This window comes from Equus quagga, chromosome 6, assembly GCF_021613505.1.
Source record: "Equus quagga isolate Etosha38 chromosome 6, UCLA_HA_Equagga_1.0, whole genome shotgun sequence".
NCBI classification, from domain to species: domain Eukaryota; kingdom Metazoa; phylum Chordata; class Mammalia; order Perissodactyla; family Equidae; genus Equus; species Equus quagga.
In genome coordinates, this window is record NC_060272.1 from 34,631,953 (window position 1) to 34,658,050 (window position 26,098).

A 26,098-nucleotide genomic window follows, 5' to 3' on the forward strand; every position below is an offset into this window, starting at 1 on the left:
TTGGTCTGTAGTTTTCTTTTTCAGTAGTCTACTTTTCTGGGCTTGGTATCAGGATAAGGCTGGCCTTGTAAAATGAGTTTAGGAGTGTCCCCTCCTTTTTGATTTTTTTTGAAAGAGTTTGAGAAAGATTGGTGTTAATTCTTCTGTAAATGTTTGGTAAAATTCACCAGTGAAACCGTCTGGCCCTGGGCTCTGGTTACTCATTTTTAAGACTTTCTTATACATTAGGATATTAACCCTTTACTGAAAAACTGTTTTCCCCCAGTATGGCATTAATTTTAATTTACTTTATGGTATTTTTAATATTCAAAAATGTTGTTGGGCCTGGCCCTGTGGCTGAGTGGTTAAAGTTCCACATGTTCCTCTTCGGAGGCCCAGGTTTGCAGGTTTGGATCCCAGGTGCAGACCTACTCCACTCACCAGCCATGCTGTGGTGGGGTCCCTTATATAAAGTAGAGGAAGATTGGCACAGATGTTAGCTCAGGGCTAATCTTCCTCAAAAAAAAAAAAAAGTTGTTATTTGCAGGTAGTCAGGTCTATTTTTTTCACCTGTGTTGTCTTTCACTTCCTTTATGTATAGAAAGTCTTTCTTCACTTGAGATAAGTTAAATATTTACTTATATTTTCTTGTTTTAAAGGTTTTCTTTTAACTATTTAATCCATCAGATATGTATGTATGCACATGTATATTTAGTACTGAATGGTCTAAGATAAATGTACCTATGAGGATAGGCTATGTTATCAAAAACTCTAACATCTCAGTGGATAAACACAGATTATTTTTCTTGCTCATATAAAGTCCATGTGAGTCTTGGAACCTTTTAGACTGATGTCCTCCATGTGGTAAGCTCAGTTTTCCAGAATGCTTCATTCTTATGGAAACTCCATCTCAACCCAAAGCTTTGGGTTCACTGTGGAAGGGGAAGAGAGCATGGAGAAAGTTGCACCCATTCTTAAGTGCTTTGGGACTTGAAGTCATGCTTCACCTCTCAACAGACACAGCCCTGCTGCAGAACAGTCATCTAGCCATGACCTGCTGCATAAAGGGCTAGAAAAGGAAGAGGACTGGAAATATTGATAAGGGTTTGTACGATCTGCCAGAGTCTACCCTTTCGGTCTCCAAAGATTCAGTTCACTCTCCTTCCTGCACGGATATTACAATTACACCCACCTCTCCTCTAAGAGAGATAATACAAAAGTCTTCTCCAGTCATGGCATCGAGTTCGAAGTCCAGAATCTCTGAGTAACATGCAATAGTTTCTATATGCATTCTACAGGTAGCTCCTAGCTCTGGAAAACTGTAAACTGAAATGAAAAGTTATCAGGCACCCACACATCCAATGGTTGAGAAAGAAAACAGGAGTCTCTGTTCCTGAGAAATTCTGAATTCTTTCTATGCAGACATTTTGTGAGCCCCTACCTTCATTAGACCCTGACTGCTCTCTGGGAGGATCTGACTTTGTCCTGATTCTCTATGATTCTTGGCTCCACCCTCAGGGAGATTTTTTCTTTTCTTTTCTTTTCTTTTCTTGGACTCAGAGTCCTAGGGAATATGCAGCTTTCTTAGACCACCCCTTTCCCAGGGGTCCAAGAGTGCCTTTAGAGCTTTAACCGTCTCAAAGACTTTTAATCCAGGCTCACAGTCTCTTTAGCAACACAGTTCTCTTAAAACTTGTGGGTTTCTGATCTATTTGATATCAATTAATTTCACATGCCAGTAATTACAGCTACAGTTCTTTACTTAACATAGTTCTCAAATCAATTACATTTCTTTGCATTCTTATGCTCTTCCCTCTCCCAGTTTGAGGAAGATGTGGATACCTTGAATCTATCTGGATTTGATGGGAGAGCTCAACCCTTAAGCTCTTTCACCTGAACCAGTTTATACAATTGAAAATATTACTGGGCCTCAGGTCCTTAGTTTGATCTTTTATTCCATTAAACTCTTTTATTCCATTAAATATATTTAACAGTAGTGCAGGCCAAATCCTTAATCTGTTTTTGTTTATTTGTTTGTGTTTCTATAAGTAGGCTCAGTTTTAAAGTCTTTCATTTTCTCTCTTACTATTTGAGGTTGAGAAGCAATTACTTTTTCCACTCATGCAAGACCCTAAATATCTGAACTCACTATTTTCTTTGATTCTTGCTTACAAACAGGCAATTCTTTTCTGAGCTGTTTTTCTTGTAATTACTTACCAAGAACAACTCAAAGCAAACAATACACATTACTTTCTGTTTTGCAAATTCTCATGCTAGAGATACACATTCGTCAGGTACACATTCTGCCTCTCACGTTATCAGAAGTGATGGCCTTCCCAAATGTGTTACTGCTGCAAAACATGGAACTCTATCTTTCTAGACACAGATATCTGCAACAGAGGAAAGAGCATGAACAGTCCTTCACTGGCTTTTGATTGATTTACCCTAGCCCCACTGGTCAGAAATAGACACATGGACTTACAGAACACAGTTATCTTGCGTGTCCACAGAGAGAAGGAGTACTGGAAAAACTGGTAATCTCTAGAAATGTCTATGCCAATAAAACTCTGACTTGTGTTTTTTTCCAAGGACCAATTTTCCCAAACTATTTGTTGAATAATATCTCCCTTTTCCTGTTGGTCTTTTTTTAAATGAAATATTCCAGACATACTCAGAGTTACAATGAAAAAAATCAACAAATACTTGTGGATACCTACTATCCAGTACAAGAAATAAAACTTTTACTATGTATTCACGTTTTCTGGCATTTAACACACTTGTACTGTGCATTCATGTACACAGCATTATACTTAGGGGTTCTCCTGCAGTGCAATGTTTTTGTTCACTATTTGTATGGTTTATCCACGTGTCTCTATTTGTAAGTAATTCACTTTATTACTATATAGAATTTCATTGTATGCATATGTTATAACTTATTTATCCAGTCTTCTGTTGATTGACATTTAAATGCTTTTCAATTTCATGCAACTTACAAACATTGCTGCAATAAACATTGTTGAACCTGTTTTCTTATGCTCATGTATGAGAATTTCTCTATTATGTATACCTGGAAGTGAAATAACTACATCATAGTCTATATATATCTACAGCTTTTCAAAATATTGACTGTTTCAAAAAATGGTTTAACCAATTTATATTCTCAACACTGTGTATTGTTGAATTGTTTATTTTGTATTGGTCCCAATGCTCCACATAGTTGCCAACAATTTTGTCCTTTTAAAAATTTTAGACCATCTGATATGCATAATATTGTATCTCTTTGGATTTTTTTTTTGCATTTTTCTGATTAATAGTAAAGATAGAAATCTTTTATATATTTACTGGCACTTGAGTATCGCTTTGTAACTTGTTCATTCATATTTTTTTGCCCATTTTTATAACTTTTAAAAGTCTTTTATTGATACATAGGAGCTCTTTATACCTTTCGCATTCTACTCCTTTGTCAGTTATACTAATTACAAATACCTTTTCCAAGTCTGTATATTATCTTTTCACATTGTTATGGTGTGTTTTGATTCACAGAAGTTTCTATTTTCCTGTCATTGGGTTTACGCCTTGCGGTCTGTGCTTTGCATGTTTCGTTTTAGATATTCCTCCTTCCCTAGATTGTTATGATACTACCCAATATTTTTCTCTAAAATTTTGGAAGTTTTCCTTTACACATCTTTTATCCACATAGAATTGAACTGGGGGGGATAGTAAAGGGAGGAATCCCTTTTGTCCCAAGCTAACTATCTATTCCTGAACCACTGCTTAAATAGTCTCTGCTTCTGAAGGAAACCAGAATATGTGACCTCAAAATATGCTTCTTTAAGAATTTTTTTTTTTTTTTTGAGCTGAAGGCAATTAAGAAACAACAAACCCAGGAAAGTGCTGTCTACTCTCCTCCTTTCTGCTTAAAGGCATGGTATAAATTTTCCTTTACTAGAGGTGACTCCAGACGCTTATCAGCCCAGAGAGGCACCAGAGGACTCTGCAAACAAACCTTACTCCATTCGTTTTCCCCTCCCCCCAAATATTTACCTTGCCACACTTTGCTGCCCTTGGAAGCCTAAAACAGTTTCTCCTTTGTCCTGTCATTTCTCTACAAATTTATTGTTCTTTGGTGAAAATGCCATATAAACCCAAGCTCTGGCCACCCCTTTGAGTTACTCGTATATGAGTTTTTCCCATATATAACAAGATATGCATGTTAATAAATTTCCGTTTGCTTTTCTCCTGTGTGTCTGTCTTTGGTACAGAGGCCTATGTGAGGACCTAGAAGGCTAGAAGGAAAGAAGATTTTTCCTCCCCTACACTTTTCTCACTGCTCTACAATATCTCCTGTCATCTACAAAATTTCGTTGTCTATGTGGGTCTCTGCCTGGCATTCTATTCTGGCTACTTGTTGTTTTGGTTTTTTTCTGCACCAATATCATATATATGTCATTATCACAACCTCATCATAAATGGTTATATGTAGTGGAGCACATCGCCCAGAATTGTTCTATAAAATGTTCTTGCTTCACCTTAGTCCCTTGTAGCACCCACTGGTTTCTAAAAATTTCAAATCACATTCGAAGTTCTTAGGTATAGTATTAGTCCATGTCATGGATGGCTACTTATTTTCATTGTCAACTAATTCTTACATTAATATCATACTGTTTATTGAGGTATAAAATATGCTCTAATATCTGATAAGGAAACAGCTCCTCTTCTCCTTTTATGAAACAATTTCTTTCTGAAAAAACAATTCTTGTCTGTTTATTCTTCCTCCAGTGGAAATTTAACATTTTAATCAAGTCAAAAAAGTACTACTGGGACTTTTATTTGGATGGCATTAAACATATGCATTAAATTAAAGTAATAAGTATATCTCTGAGAGTCCATCTTTTCTTCTACTAATATGGCATGTCTGCATTTTTTGTGTCTTTTTCATTGCTCTGTAACACATCATTTTCTTCATGTAATTCTCATTTTTTTTGTTATATGTAATGCCTCAGTATTTTATGTTTTTTTGTTTCCATTATGATTTGATCTGTCTTATTTTCCTCTCACTTTATATTTCCTAGTTTATAAGCTATAGGAAAATAAGGCATGGGAGTTTTTTCACTTGTGGTTGAGTCTGTATCAAATTCTTAATGACTTTAAGTTACTTTCCATTCTTTTTCTGGGTTTAATAAGTACATACAATTGTCCCCCCTTATCCAAGGTTTCACTTTCCATGGTTTCAGTTACGCAGTCAACCACAGTCTGAAAAATTAGATGAAAATTCCAGAAACAAACAATTTATAAGTTTTACATTTTATGCCATTCTGAGTAGCCTGATGAAATCTTGCACTATACCACTCTGTCCCACCCAGGATGTGAATCATCCTTTTCTCCAGTGTATCTGCACTATATACGCTATCTACCCATTAGTCCAATGTGGAGCCCTCTGTGTTATTAGACCAATTGTCGCAGTATCACAGTACCTGTGTTCAAGTAACCCTTATTTTACTTAATAATGGCCCTGAAGTGCAAAAGTAGTGATGCTGGCGGGGATGGCCCTGTGGCCGAGTGGTTAAGTTTGTGTGCTCCGCTGCAGGCAGCCCAGTGTTTCATTGGTTCGAATCCTAGGCGCGGACATGGCACTGCTCATCAAACCACGCTGAGGCAGCGTTCCACATGCCACAACTAGAAGGACCCACAACGAAGAATATACAACTATGTACTGGGGGGCTTTGGGGAGAAAAAGGAAAAAAAAATTTAAAAATCTTAAAAAAAAAAAAAAGTAGTGATGCTGGCAATCAGATGTGCCAAAGAGAAGTTACTATTGTTCATCTCTTACTGTGTCTTATTTGTAAGTTAAACTTTATCATAATTATGTGTGTATAGGAGAAGACATAGTGTATATATAGAGAGTTTAGTACTATCCGTGGTTTTAGGCATCCCTCTGGGGGTTTTTTTTTTTTTTTTAGATTTTATTTTTTTCCTTTTTCTCCCCGAAGTCCCCCGGTACATAGTTGTATATTCTTTGTTGTGGGTCCTTCTAGTTGTGGCATGTGGGATGCTGCCTCAGCGTGGTTTGATGAGCAGTGCCATGTCCGTGCCCAGGATTCGAACTGACGAAACACTGGGCCGCCTGCAGCGGAGCGCGCGAACTTAACCACTCAGCCACGAGGCCAACCCCCCACTGGGGGTCTTGAAACAAATCCCTCACAGATAAGAGGAGACTACACTAACCATATAATCTGTTAGGAATGATGATTTGTCTTTCCTGTCACTCCTCAGCTGATTTCTACCTTGTACTTCATTGTATATTTCAGAATTTTAAGAGCAATGTAAGAATCATAATTCTATTAACAAAGATCATTGCTTTATTAACGATTTTAATGAAATGCTTCTAATATTTTACATCAATTACAATGCAAATTTAAAATCACAATTTTTATTACATTGACTTATTCTTCTATATCTAGTTTTACCAAAAAAATATCAGGAAGAGATGTTGAATTTTATTAAAAGCCTAGGGTCTTTAATTGATATTAGCATGTGTTTTGCTTTTGTAAATTTTACTCTTGAGCAGTGGGGTAGCAAGGGCAGGCAGTGGGAGCTGTCTGGGCTGGCTACAGGCAGCTCTAAAATCGTTTAGAATTTAGACCAACAAAAGTATTTTGTTGAGAAGTATTTTATCACTGACATTATTTAGACTTGCCAGTGCATGTATAATAAATAGCAGAGGAACTTTTATTCATTATTATTTTTAAATTCTCTAAAACAATGAACCCTTTGGTACCCATAGCTGGACTAATGGCTCCCGTTATCTTGCCTTTGGTAAGTCATTGCCTATCACGACTTGCTGTGTTGTAGATTTCCCAATACAAGTCATCCTTACATTCCTGGAACCAGCACTCTTCAGAAAACTCTTTTGTATGTGCACTGTGTAGAATCTGGTTTGTACATCTTTTATTTAGAATAATTGCTTCTATATTTATATTAGGAATTGATGCATAATTTTGGAGGGGAAATGAGCAGACGTCATACTTAAGTATTAGGACTGTATTAACTACATACCAAAAATTAGGTAATTATCTTTTTATATTTAATTTAAAAGTGTATATTTATTTAAGTTCTATGAAATTAGAAACAGTATGCATGGAATAGGAATTATCTATTTCTTGAGAGTTTGAAAGAATTTATCCATTGAACCATCTGTGTGTTTTCTTAATAAATTTCTAATTATATTCCTTTGTTTAAATTAGGGTTTTTACTTCCTAATAAAGAAAATGAACATTTCACTGATATTTTAAAAATATTGACAAAGCATTTTTACATTTTATTGTCTATGAGTTCCCCTTATTATTCTTTATTTTATATATCTGAGTGTTTCTAGTGCTCCTGGATTATACTTTTCATACTTTCGTCTGCAGTTTTTTCAAGCTATGAGGACTTAATTTATCATTTTTTTCTGTTTTCTGTATTCCGATTCACTAACTTTTGTTATTTTTATTGATTCCTATTTTTTCTTTAAATTTACTTCTCTAATTTTTTTGCCTAATTAATATATTTTTATTCTCCATTTCTTGTTTAAGTTTTGAAGCATTAAGGAATAAATTGGATTGTTAATGAGCAGTACTATCATTTTCTTTATGCTCTACATAATCTGATATTATTTTAGATTTTTTTGATACAATACTTCTTTAGGAACTCCTTAATTTCTATCGTTTTTCCTTTTTATTTCTTAAATTTTGTTATTACTAATTCTGTTATGGTCACTGAATGTGATTTCATTTTTGTTTTTGGGTGAAGGAATTTTTGTGGTCTAGTTAATGGTCTTTTTCATTTTTTTAATGTTGCATGTTTGGTCATAAAAAGTTTTGCTTAAACACGTTTTATTAAAAGTTATATTGTATATCTATAGATCTCTGCCTAAAACAAAAACTTAATTTACAAATGAAAATCATAATTTGGCACCCTGGCAACATTCAGACAACTGTGTCTTTTCCTGAAGGCATTTAATAGTAATGGAATTGATGCCACATCACTTTTCATATTTGTACCCAATATAGGAAGACCTCTGTTCAAATCTCAGCTCTGCTACTTACACACTAGCTTGTCACTTTGGACTTAAATTCTGACTCTTTAGTTTCCTCATCAGTAAAATGAGGACCATAATAGGATCTACTTAATAATAGGGGTCTTACAAGGATTAAATGAGTGAATGAATGTCAAGTGCAATGTCTGTCAAGTCAGCACTAAAAAAATATTGGTTCTTCTTATTCTTGTTACTTCTGGGAAGAGCTTCTTTTAATTATTTGTGAGATTGATGATTCTTGGCTCAATCTCTTTCGAGGACACTCTTTCATTCTGCTATCTTGGCTCTCAGTATAGTCAGCTCTACAGTCTGTCTTGCACAATCGCAGTTGGGGGAATTTTATACCATCAAAGCCTTTGATAGAAAGAGTAACTGCTGTTCCTATAGCAGATATAAGCAGAAATAATGTCTCCCAATTCCCTGAAACATGGATTCTTTGAGAATTCCTGAACAAAAGTATGGGAAGAGCAGGCAAAGAATTTTACTGTTTAGGCATTTCACAAATTCTGTCCTGAGCACCACAGGTCTCTTTTATGTATATATCTAACCTATGAAACTTGTAGATAACTGGAGAGATCATTTGTTTGCTCTAGGAATTTTTCACATCGAAAATAGACACAAAACATTAGATTATTGCCAAAACTTCTGATTATCTTAAATTTTGAGCTATGTTATAGAAACATGACTTGCTAGTCAATAAATTAATAACCACATATTTCCAAACAACAAAATCATCGTGGAATATTTTAATTGATTATTTGTAAAATGTATTTTTTAGCACACATTTTGGTAGATATTAATTACTTAGCAATACTTCTTGATTTGTTGATTTCAATTTGCAGAAGAAACATAGAAAGTGTTCTCTGTGAGCTTTTGAAAAAGTGCAGTCATCATATTCTTTATTTTTGCTTAGCCCAAAGTAGAAAATCGACTCTACATTACTAACTATCTTCTTGTCAAAATTGCTTAACAGTGCAATTGCCTTTGAAAAGCCCTAAAATCTTTTTCTGTATTCAGAAAGCATTCATCCGTCTATTAATATAGGATCTATAGAATGTTCATTGTCGTTCATTGTTTGTAGAGATACTTCTGTTAGCAATGTCACTATGTAAACATGCTAATGAGCAGAAAAGGTCAATGTATGACAATAGTTCTTTTGGCAAAGAACACAGCCTAAATCTGAAAAGAAAATAATCTGAGAGCACTTAAAGTCTTTGTAAAATTGCAAAATATGAATGAAGTACGTGAGTTAGTGAATAAATACATTGTAAGTGATGTCATCTTAAACTCAGTTAAGGCCTTATAAAATACTTCTTCCAAGAGAGTATAAATTTTGAAGTGTCACAGTAATCATTATCACTTTCATTGACTGTGTACTTCATGGAACAATGCAAGACATCATACCAGACTCTACATTTCTTAAGTAACATACTCATCACAATAATTCTATGAGTTGTATTGTTATCTTTATTGTAAAACTAAAAAAACAAAGTTCACTGAGCTTGTCAATTTTGAAACTGGTTTTCGAATCTAGTTTGTCTTTTTCTCATGTGTATGGATCTTGAAATTTCCTACCCACTTTCTCTAATGCTATAACCTTAAAACTTCTTTTTCACTGAAACTAATTTAATACAAAGAGTGGGACTGCATCTAAGAGAAGCTATGGTGATCTGGTAAGGACACAGATACGAAAGTCTGGAATGCTGGTGACCAGAGATATTCCATGGAAAAATATTTGTAAGTCTGTTACTATTGAGCTATTACAAACAGATTATATACTAATCAAGGGAATAGCATTATGGAAAGTGGGTAGGAAGTTTTACAATTTTGATATGTATTGGCTGCTCTTGTGGCTTTCAGCAAAGTCTAACATGAAATACATGTATATCGGCTAGATCCACCCCATTTGCTCTGATAAAGGGAGCTTTCTGCTTCAGACCAGAGATTTATGTTGACCGAGATTCTGAAAATTTGAGGACTCACAGAGTTGGAAAAATTACTTGGGGAATTCTGAGAATATGGCGATAATATGTTTTATAATCTCTCCAAATCCCCCACCCCCTATGAAAACAGACGGACTAATGAGAAGAATAAAACAAACAAACGAGAAAACTCGTGGTCATCAGCTACCTCAAAACTAGGTAACAAGATATCACCAAGAATGCCAAAATAAAAGTTGATGGAGACAAATCAGCTAAAATACCTACCTTGTATTAGCATCTGTTTGGTGCAGGAAGAAATAGAGAGAAACAACACAATGTCTGATAGACCCTAACAGGAAACCCAAAATTGCCAACACATACTCTGGAAAGTGTGGCAAGCCAGCTTAAGGAGAGAAGCTGAAATTGGGAGGAGTTTATGAAGGATCCAATTTGTGAGTAAGCACCAATGTTCACCATAGATTCTGGAGAAGTTGGAGCATTCTGTTCTATGAACTTTCAAAATAATCAGCCAAATTTTCCTCTAAGAAAGCTTCCCAATTAGAAGAAGCTGATGGGAGTAGACTTGAAATTGACAAGACAAGGATCATAGGGGCAAACAAATTTAAAGGTCCGGATAAATATAAAGGAAAGGAACATAGCCAGGAAAACTCAGAAAGTAAGAAGGCATACTTTTGAGCACTTCATGAAAATCACTAAAGAGAACTATAAAACTAAAACAGCTATTGCCATGGTCTGAATGTTTGTATCCCTCAAAATTCACATGTGGAATCCTAATGCCCACCTCTAATGATGGTGTTAGAGGGTGGAGCCTTTGGGAGGTGACTAGGTCATGAGGGTGGATCCCTTGGGAATGAGATTAGTACTGTCACAAAAGGGACCCCAAGAGCTCTCTAGCCCCTTCTGCCATGTAACAATACAATGAGAAATCTGCAGAATAAACAGAAATCCTTATCAATATATTCAATCTAGGTCTTACAGATTTATTCAAACCCTGATCCCTGTTAATAAAACACAACTTCATTTCAAGGGCTCAAAGGACATCCCCATAAATTGACCATATCTTGGGCCACATAGAAAATATGGCCAGAAAACAATTCAAATCAAGCTAAAAGAAATTAAGAAAATGGTAAAGATATAAAAGAACAACACAACTTAGAATTAGGAAAAGACAGAAATGATGTGATAGCACTCAGCAAAGCATTAAAAAACAAATAGTTCATTTCAGAAATGATGGCTAAACTAGAAAGGACAGGGAACAAGTAAACATAATAAATAATAACTTAGGAGAAACAGAAAGTTAAAAAAGAAGGAAAATTTAAAAATCAAAAAGAAATTAAGAGATTAAAGGATTCCAGAAAAAAAAAAGATCCAATATATGCATAATAGAAGTCCTCAAAGAAGAAAACCAAAGAATGAAATGGAAACAATATTTGAAACTAAAAAAAATTTTCCTGAAATAAAATATACTTGAGACTATATACTAAAATGACATATCACATACCTAGAAAAATTGATCCAAAATGACAACACTAGGAATATTCTAGTAAAATTACTGGTCTTAAAAACAAGAAAAAAAATTTAAAGGAAGAAGAAGAAATAAACTTTTTAAATGTGATGATATCCATAAAAGATCAAGTCACTTATTGGGGAAACAAAGGCAGATTTTCATCATATTTGCAACAGTAACACTTTATACCAAATGCCAATAGTGTAATATATTTAGCTACTTTAGAAAAGAGATTAAAGTTGAGGATTTATTTTATATCCAACCAAACTGACTGTGAGGTATAAAGGCCATCAAAATATGTCTGTGAATATTGTTCATGTTCCCATGAACCCCTAGAGAGGAAGCTACTAGAAAATCAGCTTCTAACAACCAAAAGCACAAGAGAGACATCAACTTAAGGACTCATGATAAGCATTGAAAATATGTTTACTTGTAGAACTAAGATTAATGATGGTTATAAGGAAGAAATTATAATGTGTAATGGCTGTATACTCTGACAATGTAGATATAGGACAGTTATCAAAAAAAAGGGAGAAGGCAAATGAAAAGTACATAAAAAATTATTGGATATAAAGAGATATTACTTCAAATTACATACTGGAAGGCAGGGAGTGGAGGGAAAAGAGAAAATTAGTGGCTAATCTCAGTACAGCTCATCATAAGCAACCAATATGCAATAACCAACAAAAGAAAAAAGAGGTTGGGTTAAGAGGAAGCTATGAGTCTAACTGGATGCAGTATTGATACAAAAGTACCCATTAGAACAAATACTATACAAACCTTCCTAAATACCAAATATCTATTTAAAAGAAAGAGAGAAGAGAAAAAAGACCATTTAATGACAGACTATTATACAAAACACTAGTATGAATATTAATATAACATTAAAAATATTATTAAACAAAAGATATATATATAGTATATACACACACATACATATATATACAATCTGGAAATGTCCTTTTATTTATAAGATATATATATATATACACACACACATAAATATATATAATAAATTTACATAATATAAAAATCTTATAAATAAAAGAAAACTTTTTAGATTGACAAAGCAAAATCACACACTTTAAGTGGTTCAGAAAAATACTTTTCTTTTTGGTTTTAAGGATTGACAAAAACATACCAGTCAAATACAACTAAAAAGATAGCAGGGTCGTAATCTGGATATCTGATAAGATAGAATTCACAATAAAATAAATGCACTAAAAGAGACAAAGAAGGCCACTTTATGATGCCATAGACTACATTTCATAATAATTTTTAATTAATATTTATGCATTCAATGCCACAGCAACATCTTTCATGAAGCAGAATTTGTAGAAGATACAAGGAGAAATAAAAACATAGCAAAAAAGAGGAGAAATGAGAGGGACTAATCCTATTAAATACTAAAACATATTATTGTCTGTATTAGAAAATGTCTGATATTAGAGACGACATCCAAGGGAATAGAAGAGAAAAGTTAGACCCAATTATACTTGTGAACTTAGTCTACATTAAAGGCAGCATTTTTAGTGGGAAAAGAATATATACTTTTTTAAAAAATGACTGAAAAAGTACCTGGATAAATTTAAAAAGAATCAGAGGTTTCATTGTAGAAATGAAGCCATGCAAGTAACAACAGGAAACCTCTGGATACCTGTTATGAGAAAATGTTTCATAATTTGACAAAAAAGTCCAGAGATAACAAAGAAAAATACAATTGATTACATAAAATTCAAAAAAAGGATGACAAAGGAAAAAATAAGCAAAATAAAAAGCAATGATATTCTTGGGAAAATATTTACAGCTTATATCCCATACAGAGGGTTAATATTGCTGATACACAAAGAGCTTCCAAAAATATACAGAAAAGTACCAACAACTGAAAACTGAGCTAGAAAAATAAACAAACTGTTTACAGTGAAATAAATGCAACTGGCTTTTAACTATATAAAATTATACTCAAAGTTGCTCATAAGAAGAAAAATGAAGATTAAAACTACACTGAGCTACCATTTTTTACATACTATGTTGGCAAATAGCCAAAACTTTGACAACATAGTCTCTTGGAAAGGCTGTGGGGAAATTGGCACTTTCATATATTGCTGATGCAATGCAAAAAGATACATAACACATGGAGTGAAAGTTGGCAATATCTACCAAAATTGCATAAGCAATTACACTTTAACCCCCAAATTTTACTTCTATCTGAAAAATACACTGGAAATTTTACAAAAGAGATACGTACAAAGTAGATAGCACCATATACACATATAGTTGTTGCCAGACTACCTGTAAAAGCAAAAGACTTGAAACAAACTGAATGTCTATTAATAGAGGAATGATTGAATAAACATCCATCCAATGGGAAAATATGTAGCTGTAAAAAAAGAATGAGGAATATATACTCCTACGAAGTAATCTCTAGGATATACTGTTCAGTTAAAAAGAAAGTAGAGAAAAGTACCTAAAGTATGCCAGCACTTGACCACTTATCTAACAAAGGACAATATATATGCATATGTGTGTGTGTGTGTGTATGTTCTAATATTTATCTTTTAAGAAAAGCAGAGAATAAAAGAATAAATCATAAAATTCAGAAAAAGTTGATATCTACAGGATGGAGTGATGGAACAGGGTGAAGAGGATAGAAATAAAAGCTAGATTTCTGGGCGTTTGCTTTGCTTATGATCTCTACTATAACACCCATATCTATGCTCAACCTAAATCTATTTACAGCTGTTGTTTTAATGCCTTGATAGCAGATCCTTTATAGCCAACATCCAAGTGGATCAACTCTCTTCATGTGGTACGTGAATAGTACTGCCATTTAAAGGTATGCCTGTGTAAGTATCATCTGTAATGATTTTAGGATGAACACTCAAAGCTCATACATGGAAGTTGATGATGGTCTAATATCTTTGAGAAATGGGGCGTCAGCACTGTGGGAAGAAACAGAAGATTTAAGGATTTTCCAGAAGTCTTAAAGAATTTCCAGAAGCGTTGATAAAGTTATGTGTAAGTAGGCCAGTATGATGTGGGGCTGACTGTGTGAAACTCCAGGCCTGTTGCCCAAGCTTCAGCTGGAACAGTTCCACTTCACTGTATATATTGGAATTCAATGTAAATTTTCTTTATAGAACAGGATCTGCAGCCCATAAAACAGTTCAAAAACTTCTGACTTTAGAGAAAAAATAAAATGTTTTAACTAGAATTATCTCTCATGCATTAACTCTACATAAGATTATATATTTTTTATTATTCTAAAAATGTGGATTGCAAAAAGACACAAATATGATTATTCAAATAAAACAGGAGAAATTGGAGGCAGCCCTGATGGCCTAGTGGTTAAAGTTTGGCACGCTCGCTGCTGCAGTGGCCCGGGTTCGTTTCCCGGTTGTGGAACCACATTACCCGTTTGTCAGTTGCCATGCGTTGGTGGCAGCTCACTTAGAAGAACTAGAAAAACTTACAACTGGGATATACAAATATGTACTGGGGCTTTGGGGACGGAAAAAAAAAAGAGGAAGATTGGCAACAGATGTTAGCTCAGGGCAAATCTTTCCCTGCAAGAAAAAAAAAAGGACAAATTGATGAATTCCAAGATCAAGGATAAAAAGGAGAATATATGCTTATATCAAATATCAACATAGTTGTTGCCACTGCAGATAAAATTGGCTCTAGTCTTCCTAGAAGTCAAAATAGACTAGTTAATTCACATAACTCTTATTTTCAAAAAGAAAGAAGAAAAATGGGGGTACAAAGTATTTCCTGCTGCTATATTCAGGAAGAAATGTGTTGGAAAATAAGCAGTGACTTTATCAGTTAGAATCCATTCAGCTGAAAGTAATGGAAAACTCAGCTCAAACTAGTTTAAACAATAAGGCTAACCTTGAAAAAGAGAGGAAGATCATTTCCAGAATCCCCTAGAAAACCTCTCCTCATGTCTCATTAGCCCAGTTCGGGCTACTTTTTCCTCATATCAATAAGTCCCTGGAGAAAGAGGAGGAATCAGCTAGCCCAATATTTGTGTACTCCGTGAAGTGAGGCTGAATACTGTAACGAAACTGACTTCTGTTAGAAAAGAGGAAGAAGGGATGGATACTGTTACAGGCAACCCATATCGCCTATTTCAATGATTTAATGAAAAATGTCCTTGTCATCAGCTTTGCCACAATCACCAAGATGGATTTTATGTGACCATTTCTTGTTCATCTTTGTTAGGAGTCAGGGACTCAGATGAAAGGACATCTCAGCCAAGGCTAATGAGATTCAAATATGAAGGCTGATTATTTCACTTTGTCTAAGTGAGATTGAACCGAGAATTCCTAAGTGAATAAATTGAAAGCATTTCTGTTTGGAGTTTTCTAACCCGAATTAAACTTCAGACCAGTCACCTGGTGGCATTCCATAATATAGATTCAAGAAATTAGGAAGCAAAAGATGGGAGAGGCAGAGGGAGCCACTACTCTGCAAGATCCATGAACACAGAAAACAGGGGAGAGGCCAAACTTCCATGCGATGTGGTAAACAATCCTGCCTAAACAGCACTTCCTAATTGTATTAATAAACACTTACTCTAGGCAGTAGGTAGCAAATTATTTTAGGTTACTTCTATGATGTGGAACTGGGATGTTAGTATTTTGAAACGGTAGATCAGAAACACAAGCATGAAAACTAGTCAAAAAGACGGGAGGGTTGTCAATCTATTGTGAAGTTTTATCACCAGGGGGAAGACCACCTAACTTCTTCAGAGAGGTAGACTGGAGGAGTTCCTACAGGGAAAACCAATTTTCGCCTAAGGATGCCTCTTTGAATAGGCTCTAGCAATTAGGCAAAATGCTTGACAGAGACCGTGACCTTCCACACTAGGGAATAGGACTGTGTGTTTTTTCCTAAATCATTTTCAGAGGATATGTTACCATCACAGCGCCGTAGCCATGGGGTAATCTCAGTAACGTTATGTAATTGTCAAACTGAAGGCCAAGATGGCTTATTGGCCCATTATATCTACCATCTACGTACCAAGTAAATCTTCTAAATATGTAATTTAAAGTGACCCATTCAACATTAGGGAATGTCTGTCACAAACTACGCTTTAGGTTTTCTTACAGGGATACTGAGCACTTCTTTTCTGACAACAGTTAGAATCTAGGATCATTGTTCTTTTAAAGCCACGCTGGTTTCATGCTGTTAAAGCTGTCATCACTTACTAGAGGGTTCTGTACATAGTTTATGTAAAAAAGTGATCAGTTTGTTAAGGTGTAATTTTAAAAAAAAGGAGTAGCAACTAAAACAATATTTGAAATTCTTTAGACTAAGTGCAAATTGGTGTTAACGTCCTGCATCTTGGCCCACAGCCATTTTCCTGTCCACAGAAAAGATGACAAGTGAAAAGTAAACAAAAGCTACCAAAAGACTTATATTGGTGAATCGTTCAGTATTATCTTCAGCTGCATATTACAGAAATCTGACAAGCAACGGATCAGACAAGCAAGGTTTGTTTTTTTTTTTAATTTCATATAACAAGGAATAAAGGTGAAAGTCACGTAGGACTGGGGCACAAAAAACCAGACCACTTCTATCTCTGGACACAGAAAAGAGAAAGGCTGTTATACTTCTAGCCATCACATCTAAGTTTAATAAAGGAAGAAAGGTGCAGACGGAGTGGCAAAAGTTCACACCAATTTATTGTGTGTGTGTGTGTGTGTATGTAATGTACACTCATAGTTACAAACTAAGTTACTAGAAAGCCCCATTTTTCCATGAAGACCTCTCCTTAAGTCAGATTAGCTAAATCTGGAAAATATGACCACCCTTAGCTTCCAGTGAGTCTAAAGAGAGGAGTGTTTTAAATGCAATACTTTGCTTCCCTCCAAAAGTTAGGGTTCTGTTAGTGAGTAAGGGAAAAATAGATACTGTGTGGGCAGTTAGGAATATCTGCCTCAGTTATTCCTAGAAGATTTCTCTATAATATTAAAAAAACTATAACTGTGGAAATTCTAGAAAAGATGGACCAAAAACCTACTTGCTCTTCACATCATATGTTAGACTAACAAGATATTTCTTTTTTCACTCAAAGATCATTATTATTTACAAATTCTGACAAGGTACTGTATTAGATGTTCAGGACACAAATAAGCTACAAACCTGCCCTCAAGGAGCTTACAATTTGATAGATGAGAGAGACTGTTTATAAAAAAAAGTGAAAGGGGTGAAGGAAACCAGAATATGTCACCCCAAAATATGCATCTTTGACATAAAAATTATTTTGTGCCGAATTCAACTAAAAAACAGCAAACACAGAAAAATCTTTCTCTTTTCTGCCTAAAGGTAGGATATAAATTCTCCTTTTACGGAAGACAGACTCTTATCAACCTAGAGGTGGCACAAGAGGCATCTGCAACCAAAGATACTCCATTAGTTTCCTTCCCACAGTTTGCTGCCCTTGGAAGCCTAAAATTGCTTTTCTTTGTCTTGTCATTTCTCTACACATTTATTGTTCTTTGTTGAAGATGCTATATAAGCTGGAATTCTGTGTCACCATTTTGAGTTACGTTTGGTTTAGGTTTCTCCTGCCTGATGTGTGCTACACGCAGTAATAAACTGTTTCTTTTTTCTCTTGCTAATCTCTTGGTTAAGGAGTTCCAGCTGCAAACCTAAGATGGGTAGAGGTAGTTTTGCCTCCCCTACAGGGTTTTTTACAGTGGCCAGTAGCAACAATAGAAAAAGTGATAAATTTTACCTGGGGAGATTAGATAGCAGAGTGCCAGGAATGACTTCATGCCAGAATTAGTCACTGAGCAGTATCTTGAAAGAAAGCAGGCATCTGCTAGATAGATTGCCTGGGGTGTTATGGAGGAAATAGGACATTTCCATAAGCTTAAGCAAAATCACACAGGAGTCAAAGAGCTTAGTGTCCTCCTGCTACTACAGGACTCAACCAAACAATTTTCTTTTGTCGCACAAAGCTATGAGGGAATATAAAAATTAAACTCAGGTGGAAAGGAAAACACTTGGTGCAATATAATTATCAAAGAAACCTTTTTCAAAACAAAATGATATGAATTCCCAAACTTGTTGCTTAGAGTGGAAGCCCCAATAAATCTTAGATTGAGTTCTCCTGAAAGTTTAAATAAAAATGGCAGTTTTATTTTCCCCTACCACAGCAGCACAGTAGTGCTGCTTTTAGCATGTAACAGGGGATTTTCATGCCCCTAGCCTGGCAGGTAAAGTAGGATGTGTAATTCCATAGTTCATCTCTCCCAACTATACTGCAAAATCCATCACTTCTTCTCCCTCAAAGGGCAGGAATGTCTCTGGGGAGTACAGGCATACCTCGGAGATATTGCAGTTCAGGTCCAGACCACAGCAATAAAGTGAATATCGCAATAAAGCAAGTCATGCAAATTTTTTCATTTCCCAGTGCATATTAAAATTATGTTTCCGCTGTGTTGTAGTCTGTTAAGTATGCAATAGCATTATGTCTAAAAAAACATTGTACATACCTTAATTAAAAAAATACTTCATTGCTAAAAAATGCTAGCCGTCATCTGAGCCTTCAGAATCTCATAATCTTTTTGCTGGTGGAGGATCTTGCCTTGATGTTGATGGCCGCTGACTGATCAGGTGGTGGTTGCTGAAGGTTGGGATGTCTGTGGCATTTTCTTAAAATAAGACAATAGTGAAGTTTGCGGCATCGATTGACCCTTCCTTTCATGAACAATTTCTCTGTAGCACGCAGTGGTGTTTGATAACATTTTACTCACAGTAGAACTTCTTTCAAAGTTGGAGTCAACCCTCTCAAACCCTGCTGCTGCTTTATCAGCTAAGTTTATGTGATATTCTAAATCCTTTGTTGTCCTTGCAACAGTCTTCACAGCATCTTCACCAGGAATAGATTCCATCTCAAGAAACCACTTTCTTTGCTCATCCATAAGAAGCAGCTCCTCATTCATTAAAGTTTTATCATGAGAATGTGGCAGTTCAGTCACGTCTTCAGGCTCCCCTTCTAATTCCAGTTCTCTTGCTAGTTTCACCACATCTGCAGTTACTTCCTCCACTCAAGTCTTGAACCCCTCAAAGTCATCCATGCGGGTTGGAACCAACTCCTTCCAAATTCCTGTTAATGTCGATATTTTGACTTCTTCCATGAAGCATGAACGTTCTTAATGGCATCTGGAATGGTGAATGTTTTCCAGAAAGTTTTCAATTTACTTTGCCCAGATCTATCAGAGGAATCACTATCTGTGGCAGCTAGAGTCTTACAAAACGGATTTATTAAATAATAAGACTTGTAAGTCAAAATTGCACCTTGATCCAAGGGCTGCAGAATGGATGTTGTGTTCACAGGCATGAAAACAACCTTAATCTCATTGTACATCTCCATCAGAGCTCTTGGGTGATGAGGTGCATCGTCAATGAGCAGTAATATTTTGAAAGGAATCTTTTCGTCTGAGCAGTAGGCTTAAAATATTCAGTCGACCATGTTGTAAACAGATGAGCTGTCATCTAGGCTTTGTTGTTTAATTTATAGAGCATAGGCAGAGCAGATTTAACATAATTCTTAAGGGTTCTAGGAGTTTTGGAATAGTAAACGAGCATTGGCTTCAACTTAAAGTCACCAGCTGCATTAGTCCCTAACAAGAGAGTCGCCCTGTCTTTTGAAGCTTTGAAGCCAGGCATTGACTTCTCCTCTGCACCTATGAAAGTCCTAGATGGCATCTTCTTCCAAAAAAAGGCTATTTCACCTACACTGAAAATCTGTAGTTTAGTGTAGCCCCCTTCATTAATGATCTTAGCTGGAGCTTCTGGATAACTTGCTGCAGCTTCTCCATCAGCACTTGCTGCTTCACCTGCACTTTTATGTTTTGGAGATGGCTTCTTTCTTGAAACCTCATGAACCAACCTCTGCTACCTTCAAATTTTCTTCTGCAGCTTCCTCACCTCTTTCAGCTTTCACAGAATTAAAGGAAATTAAGGCCTTGGTCTGGATTAGGCTTTGGCTTAAGGGAATGTTGTGGCTGGTTTGATTTTCTATTCAGACACTAAAACTTTCTCCATCTCAGTGGCAAGGCTGTGCTATCATCTGTGTGTTAACAGGAGCAGCAGTTTCAATTTCCTTCAGGAACTTTTCCTTTTCATTCATAACTTGGCTAATTGTTTGGTGCAAGAGGCCTAGCTTTTGGCCTATCTTGGCTTTTGACATGCCTTCCTCGCTAAACTTAATCATTTCTAGCTTTTGATTTAAAGTGAGAGATGTGCATCTCTTCCTTTTACCTGAAAACTTAGAGGCCACTTTAGGATTATTAATTGGCCTAATTTCAATATTGTTTTGTCTCAGGGAATAGGGAGGCCCGAGGAGAGAGAGAGAGAGATTCGGGTGAATGGCCCATCAGTGGAGCAGTCAGAACACACACAATATTTATCAGTTAAGTTCACCATCTTATATGGGCTCAGTTTGTGGTGCCCCAAAACAATTATAAAGTAACATCAAAGATCACTGATCATGGATCACCATAACAAATATAGTAATAATGAAAACGTTTGAAATATTGCCAGAATTACCAAAATGTGGCACAGAGACACAAAGTGAGCAAACGCTGTTGGAAAAATGGCGCTGAGAGACTTGCTCAACACAGGGTTGCCACAAACCTTCAATTTGTAAAAAACACAATATCTGCAAAGCACAATAAAGCAAAGTGCAGTGACATGAGGTATGCCTATATTTCACAGCATCTTTATTACTCAACATTTCGATTTTCTTGGCTCCACATTTCTGTAGTGGCTAGACCCTGATTGGCAGTTCCCAGTGACACTGAAACTTCCACAGAATATGGATCTCATTGCTGATAAGTGAATCCTTGGAATATCTGACTAAATGTTTCTCTCCTGTTCTCTCTGCACAAGCAGATACTTCTTATTTTGGCTGCCATCATAACTTCTAAGCACCATTGTCAAAATATCCTGCTTTAATAATCTCTGTTACTAGAAAATGTAGTCTATTGATCAATCTAGTTTGTCTTTTTTTTTTAAAAAATCAGTTAGGGCCCTGGGAGGAAACAGAACTTATCCTCAAAGATTCATACAAAGAGACTCTAATAAAGGGACTACTTACAAAAGGGATGAGCAGGATTAAAAGAACAATAAAGAGGGGCCAGCCTGGTGGTGTAGTGGTTAAGTTCACATGCTCCACTTCGGTGGCCCAGGGTTCGCAGTTTCGGATCCCAGGTGTGAACATAGCACCACTCCTCAAGCCACGCTGTGGTGGCATCCCACATAAAATAGAGGAAGATAGGCACAGATGTTAGCTCACCAACAATCTTCCTCAAGCAAAAAGAGGAAGATTGGCAACAGATGTTAGCTCAGGGCCAATCTTCCTCACCAAAAAAAGAAAAGAAGAAGAAGAAGAAGAACAATAAGGAATGATGAGATTCCAGAGACTTGCAGCAGTGGGAAGTCATTATCACAGTTAGGGCCAAAAGGACAAGGGAAAGAAAAGGCATTTCCAGAGATCAGTGAGAAAGGCAACTTGGAAGATCCCCCAGGTCAGGAGCTGTAAGGGCGGAAGGACACAGCTGTTGCCAGGGATCTGGCACCAAGCAAGGGAGGTGGAACAAATGCTTTGATATTCTTCCGTCTCATCCCCTATCTTCTGTTGGTTCCTTCCATCGACCAACCTCAAGGAAGAGCCAGATGGGCAGCCTCTAGGCACAGAACAGGGAAGTGAGGAAAATGGCTCTGTTGGGAGACAGGCAAAGGCAGAATAACCAGGAAATCACTGCTTGTTTTTCAGGTTGACAACCCTGATTTTTCGTATTCCGGGAAGCTCTGAGTACCAGATAGCCAATTCTACCTTGGCTTCTGGTTGGGATCAGATCTCCTGGCCCTTGGGCACTGAAATGATGGGAAGAATCTATTAAGAACATTTGCTATAACATTTTTTAAAGGCTCATCTTTTCTACCTGGGTTTGAATTATGGCTCCACTAATTAGCTTGATCAAGTTATTTGCCTTGATGAGCAGTTTTCCCAGTTAACAAACGGAAGGAATTCATAGGATTATCAGAAAAAAGATAAATAAAATAATTTATTTTAAGCAATCATCACAACAAGGACTAGCACATTGTAAGCACTTAGTAAATGTTAGCTATTATTAGAAATTATAAACTTGGCTATTTTAAACATATAGCTTTGGATATTGTAATAATACCTACATCATAAAATGGTGAGAATTAAATGAGTAAATAAATGTTAACCTCATAGAAAAAAAGGTCAAAAGCTATTATTATTGTTAACATTATTGTGATTATTATTTAAAATCATACCTTAAGGACATATTCATTGAAATTTTTAATTTCAATACATATTGTGTTTTAAAAAGCAGGAGATAAGAGAGTATGCATAATATAGTCTAATTTTTGTAAAATTTTTGTGTACCGTGGTGCCCAGTGAAGAACTTTAAATTATTTCAGCAAAATGATTGCATTTAAAAGTTGCTAGCTGATAATAGTAGAAATAGTACACCGCCACTATGGAAGATGACTGTTTTGAAAAGGACACCAGAATAGCCATTTAATTTTACTCATTATGGAAAATGACTCTCATCATTGACTAGCCCACAGATCTTAAGAAACTACCCTTAGGGGATTCTCTGGATAGAGTGTGGCTACTGACTTTAGAGCAATGACATCTGACATAATTTAATTATCCACTTTGGCATCATAATTCTCTTATGATATAAAATCTGTCTTATGCCTTGGGATGTGAAAGGAGGCATTATGTCCGCTTTTTAAGGTTGACTCGAGAAAGGGTGCATAGCATTGAGAGGAATGATGAGAACCATGTGACTGTGGACTCTAAGGAGCTCTACAGTGAATAAAGGAAGAGCCTTCTAGACTTGAAGAAATTCAGTCCTTTCCCTGCTTAAATTATTTATAATCTATGCCTGAGTGTGTACATTAAGTTGAGAAAAATTGAGAATTCAATGTAAATCATTTACCATTGAGTTGGTGTGATACATAAAGATTTTAGAAAAATAAAGATTGACAGGCAGGCAATAACGAAAGAACACTTAGATTAAACATCAGCATTCTGAAATGCTGAAGACATTGATTTAATTTTCCAGAACAAAATGAAGTTGAAAAAAAAGAAATCATGAAAGATGATGCAAATAATGTTTTATGCTAGAAACTATATTCGCCAATTGTATTTTAAATTGCTGCCCGTTTCTTCCATCTTCATCGTAAGCACGCTACTTCAAAATAATCATGGTTTGCCAGGACCTCCTAAAACCCTCAATGGCATTCATTTGCACTTTGAATAAAACTGAAACTTTATGGCCTGATGATTAAAACCCTACCTGATCTTGCTCCCAAATAGCTAGAAAACTCATCTATGAATTTCCTGCTCACTGATGGTTTTCCAACTACCCTTGAGTATGAGAAGTTTCTTCTCATCTCAGGGACTTCACACTTGTTCTTCCTTCAGCCTGGAACACATTCCTTCAAGATATTCACATTGTTGGCTTTTTCTTTTCATTGTAGCCTCATCTCAAATGTCACCTCCTCAGCAATGTTTTCAATGACCATCATTTCTAAGGTCCCTTAACAGTTTATTTTCTTTGAGGCTCGTCTCATTATAGAAAATAATATCTTTTATTTATTTTTCTGCTCTTGTGTCTGCCTTGCTGGCCCAGGGAGAATCACTGCGGGTATAATAGCTGGGCAGCTCAGAAGCCCTGCTGGGGTGTAGAGTTGATTAAAACTGGTGCATGCTGATCAGCTGCCCTCAGACATTCACTACCAGCTCCATATCAACCCCAAACCCCACCCTCCCCACCACGCACAATCCATATTTGGTAGAACACAACCTAAGGGTGCTGCCTTTTCTGTAGGCTGCTTTTTTTTTTTTTTTTTTTTTGGTGAGGAAGATTGGCACCGAGCTAACATCTGTTGGTAATCTTCATCTTTTTGCTTGAGGAAGATTGTTGGTGAGCTAACATCTGTGCCAATCTTCCTCCATTTTATGTGGGATGCCACCACAGCATGGCTGGATGAGCTGTGCTAGGTCCACACCCAGTATCTGAACCTGTGAACCCTGGGCCACAGAAGCAAAGTGCAGGAACTCAACCACTATGCCACCAGGCTGGCCCCTATGCTACTTATTTTTAAGAGGCATTAGCTGACTAAAAATTAGTAAACAGGTTCCTCAGCAGTGATTCTGTGGTATTTGGATTTCTCTGTGCTGGAGCTCATCCCCTCCTGCACCTCAAATACACAAGGAGAAATATACTAAAGGATGGTAAATATACTTAAAAGATAAAGGGAGACATTAAATGTATATTTATGTCTAATATATACATTATTTATATATAGTATATATGAAACAGACAAAAAATTTATTTTTCAAAGAGAACCATGTGGTAGTATTAAGTATAAAAAATAGAACAGGAAAATTACAGAACACAATGGGTGGGAAAAAAGTAGGATGAACTCACAGATAGAACAAATTAGCAAGCAGCAATATCAAATTGGGAAACTCTCCCTGGTGGCAGGAGAAAAGGAAAAAGAGAAAAATAAAAAGAAACATGGGAGATACGCATAGAACAGCAAATCTAGAAATTAGATACCCAAGAAGAATAGTAAAAGAATGGATAGAATGCAATATGTCAAAAAATTCCCAGAATTAAAGAAGGGTGAAAGATTTGAGTTTGAAAGTTCACACAAAGTGCCAAAAGAAAGCCCCACGCTCAGATACAAACAATGACATTAAAAAATTTCAAAGTGAAAAGTTTAAAAGTTCAAAAGAGAAAGAGAAAATTATCTAAAAAGAAAAACAAGAATCATACTGACATGCATTTCAACAAGAATTCTAGAATAAAAAGACAATGGAGTAATATTTCAGAGTAAAATAATTACAAAATGAGAATTGATGTGCAACCAAATTACCATTTAAGTGGGAGGATATAATAAAATCAATTATGGCAAATAAGTCTTCAAAAGATTTGCCACAAAACAATCCACTTTAAAAATGCTCTTGGAGGAAATGATGAAACAAGAAGGGTAATAAATGCTGGAGGTTGTTATAAGAGATATAGGAAATAAGGATGATAAAATACCATCAAATTCCAGTGTAAACATTGTTGTCAAAGAAAGCAGAGATGAAAAAAATATAGAAATTCTTAAAAACTCAGGATCAAAATTCTAGGTAATATCAGCATGGATAGGCAGAAACTAAATGGACACAAGAATATGATAAAATATATGTTTAATGGAGGGAGATCTGTAAACATTTGTAAGTTTTAAAGAATTAGCATGTATAAATAAATGTGAATGTGGGGCTTAATTAAGGGCAACTACAATAAAAACAAAATTGAATGTATAACTCTTTAACTAACTAAAAAAAACTTGAATGGCCCAAGAAACAAGAAAGAAAAAACAGAATGTATAAAAGTAGAAAATATGGAGGAGGAAGAGTCAAGATTGTGGCGTAGATGGACTCAGAACTCACCTCCTCCCGTGGACATAGCTAATTTACAACTACTCAGGGAACAATTACCCCCAAGAGAGAATTGAAAACTGGATGAAAAGTAC

General features: G+C 35.8%; 1 pseudogene; it reads right to left on the minus strand.

Moving 5' to 3' along the window:
- LOC124241197 (tigger transposable element-derived protein 1-like) overlaps window positions 1-22,842 on the minus strand; it is a 168,370-nt pseudogene extending 145,528 nt beyond the window's left edge.
- Window positions 22,843-26,098: the final 3,256 nt, after the last annotated feature.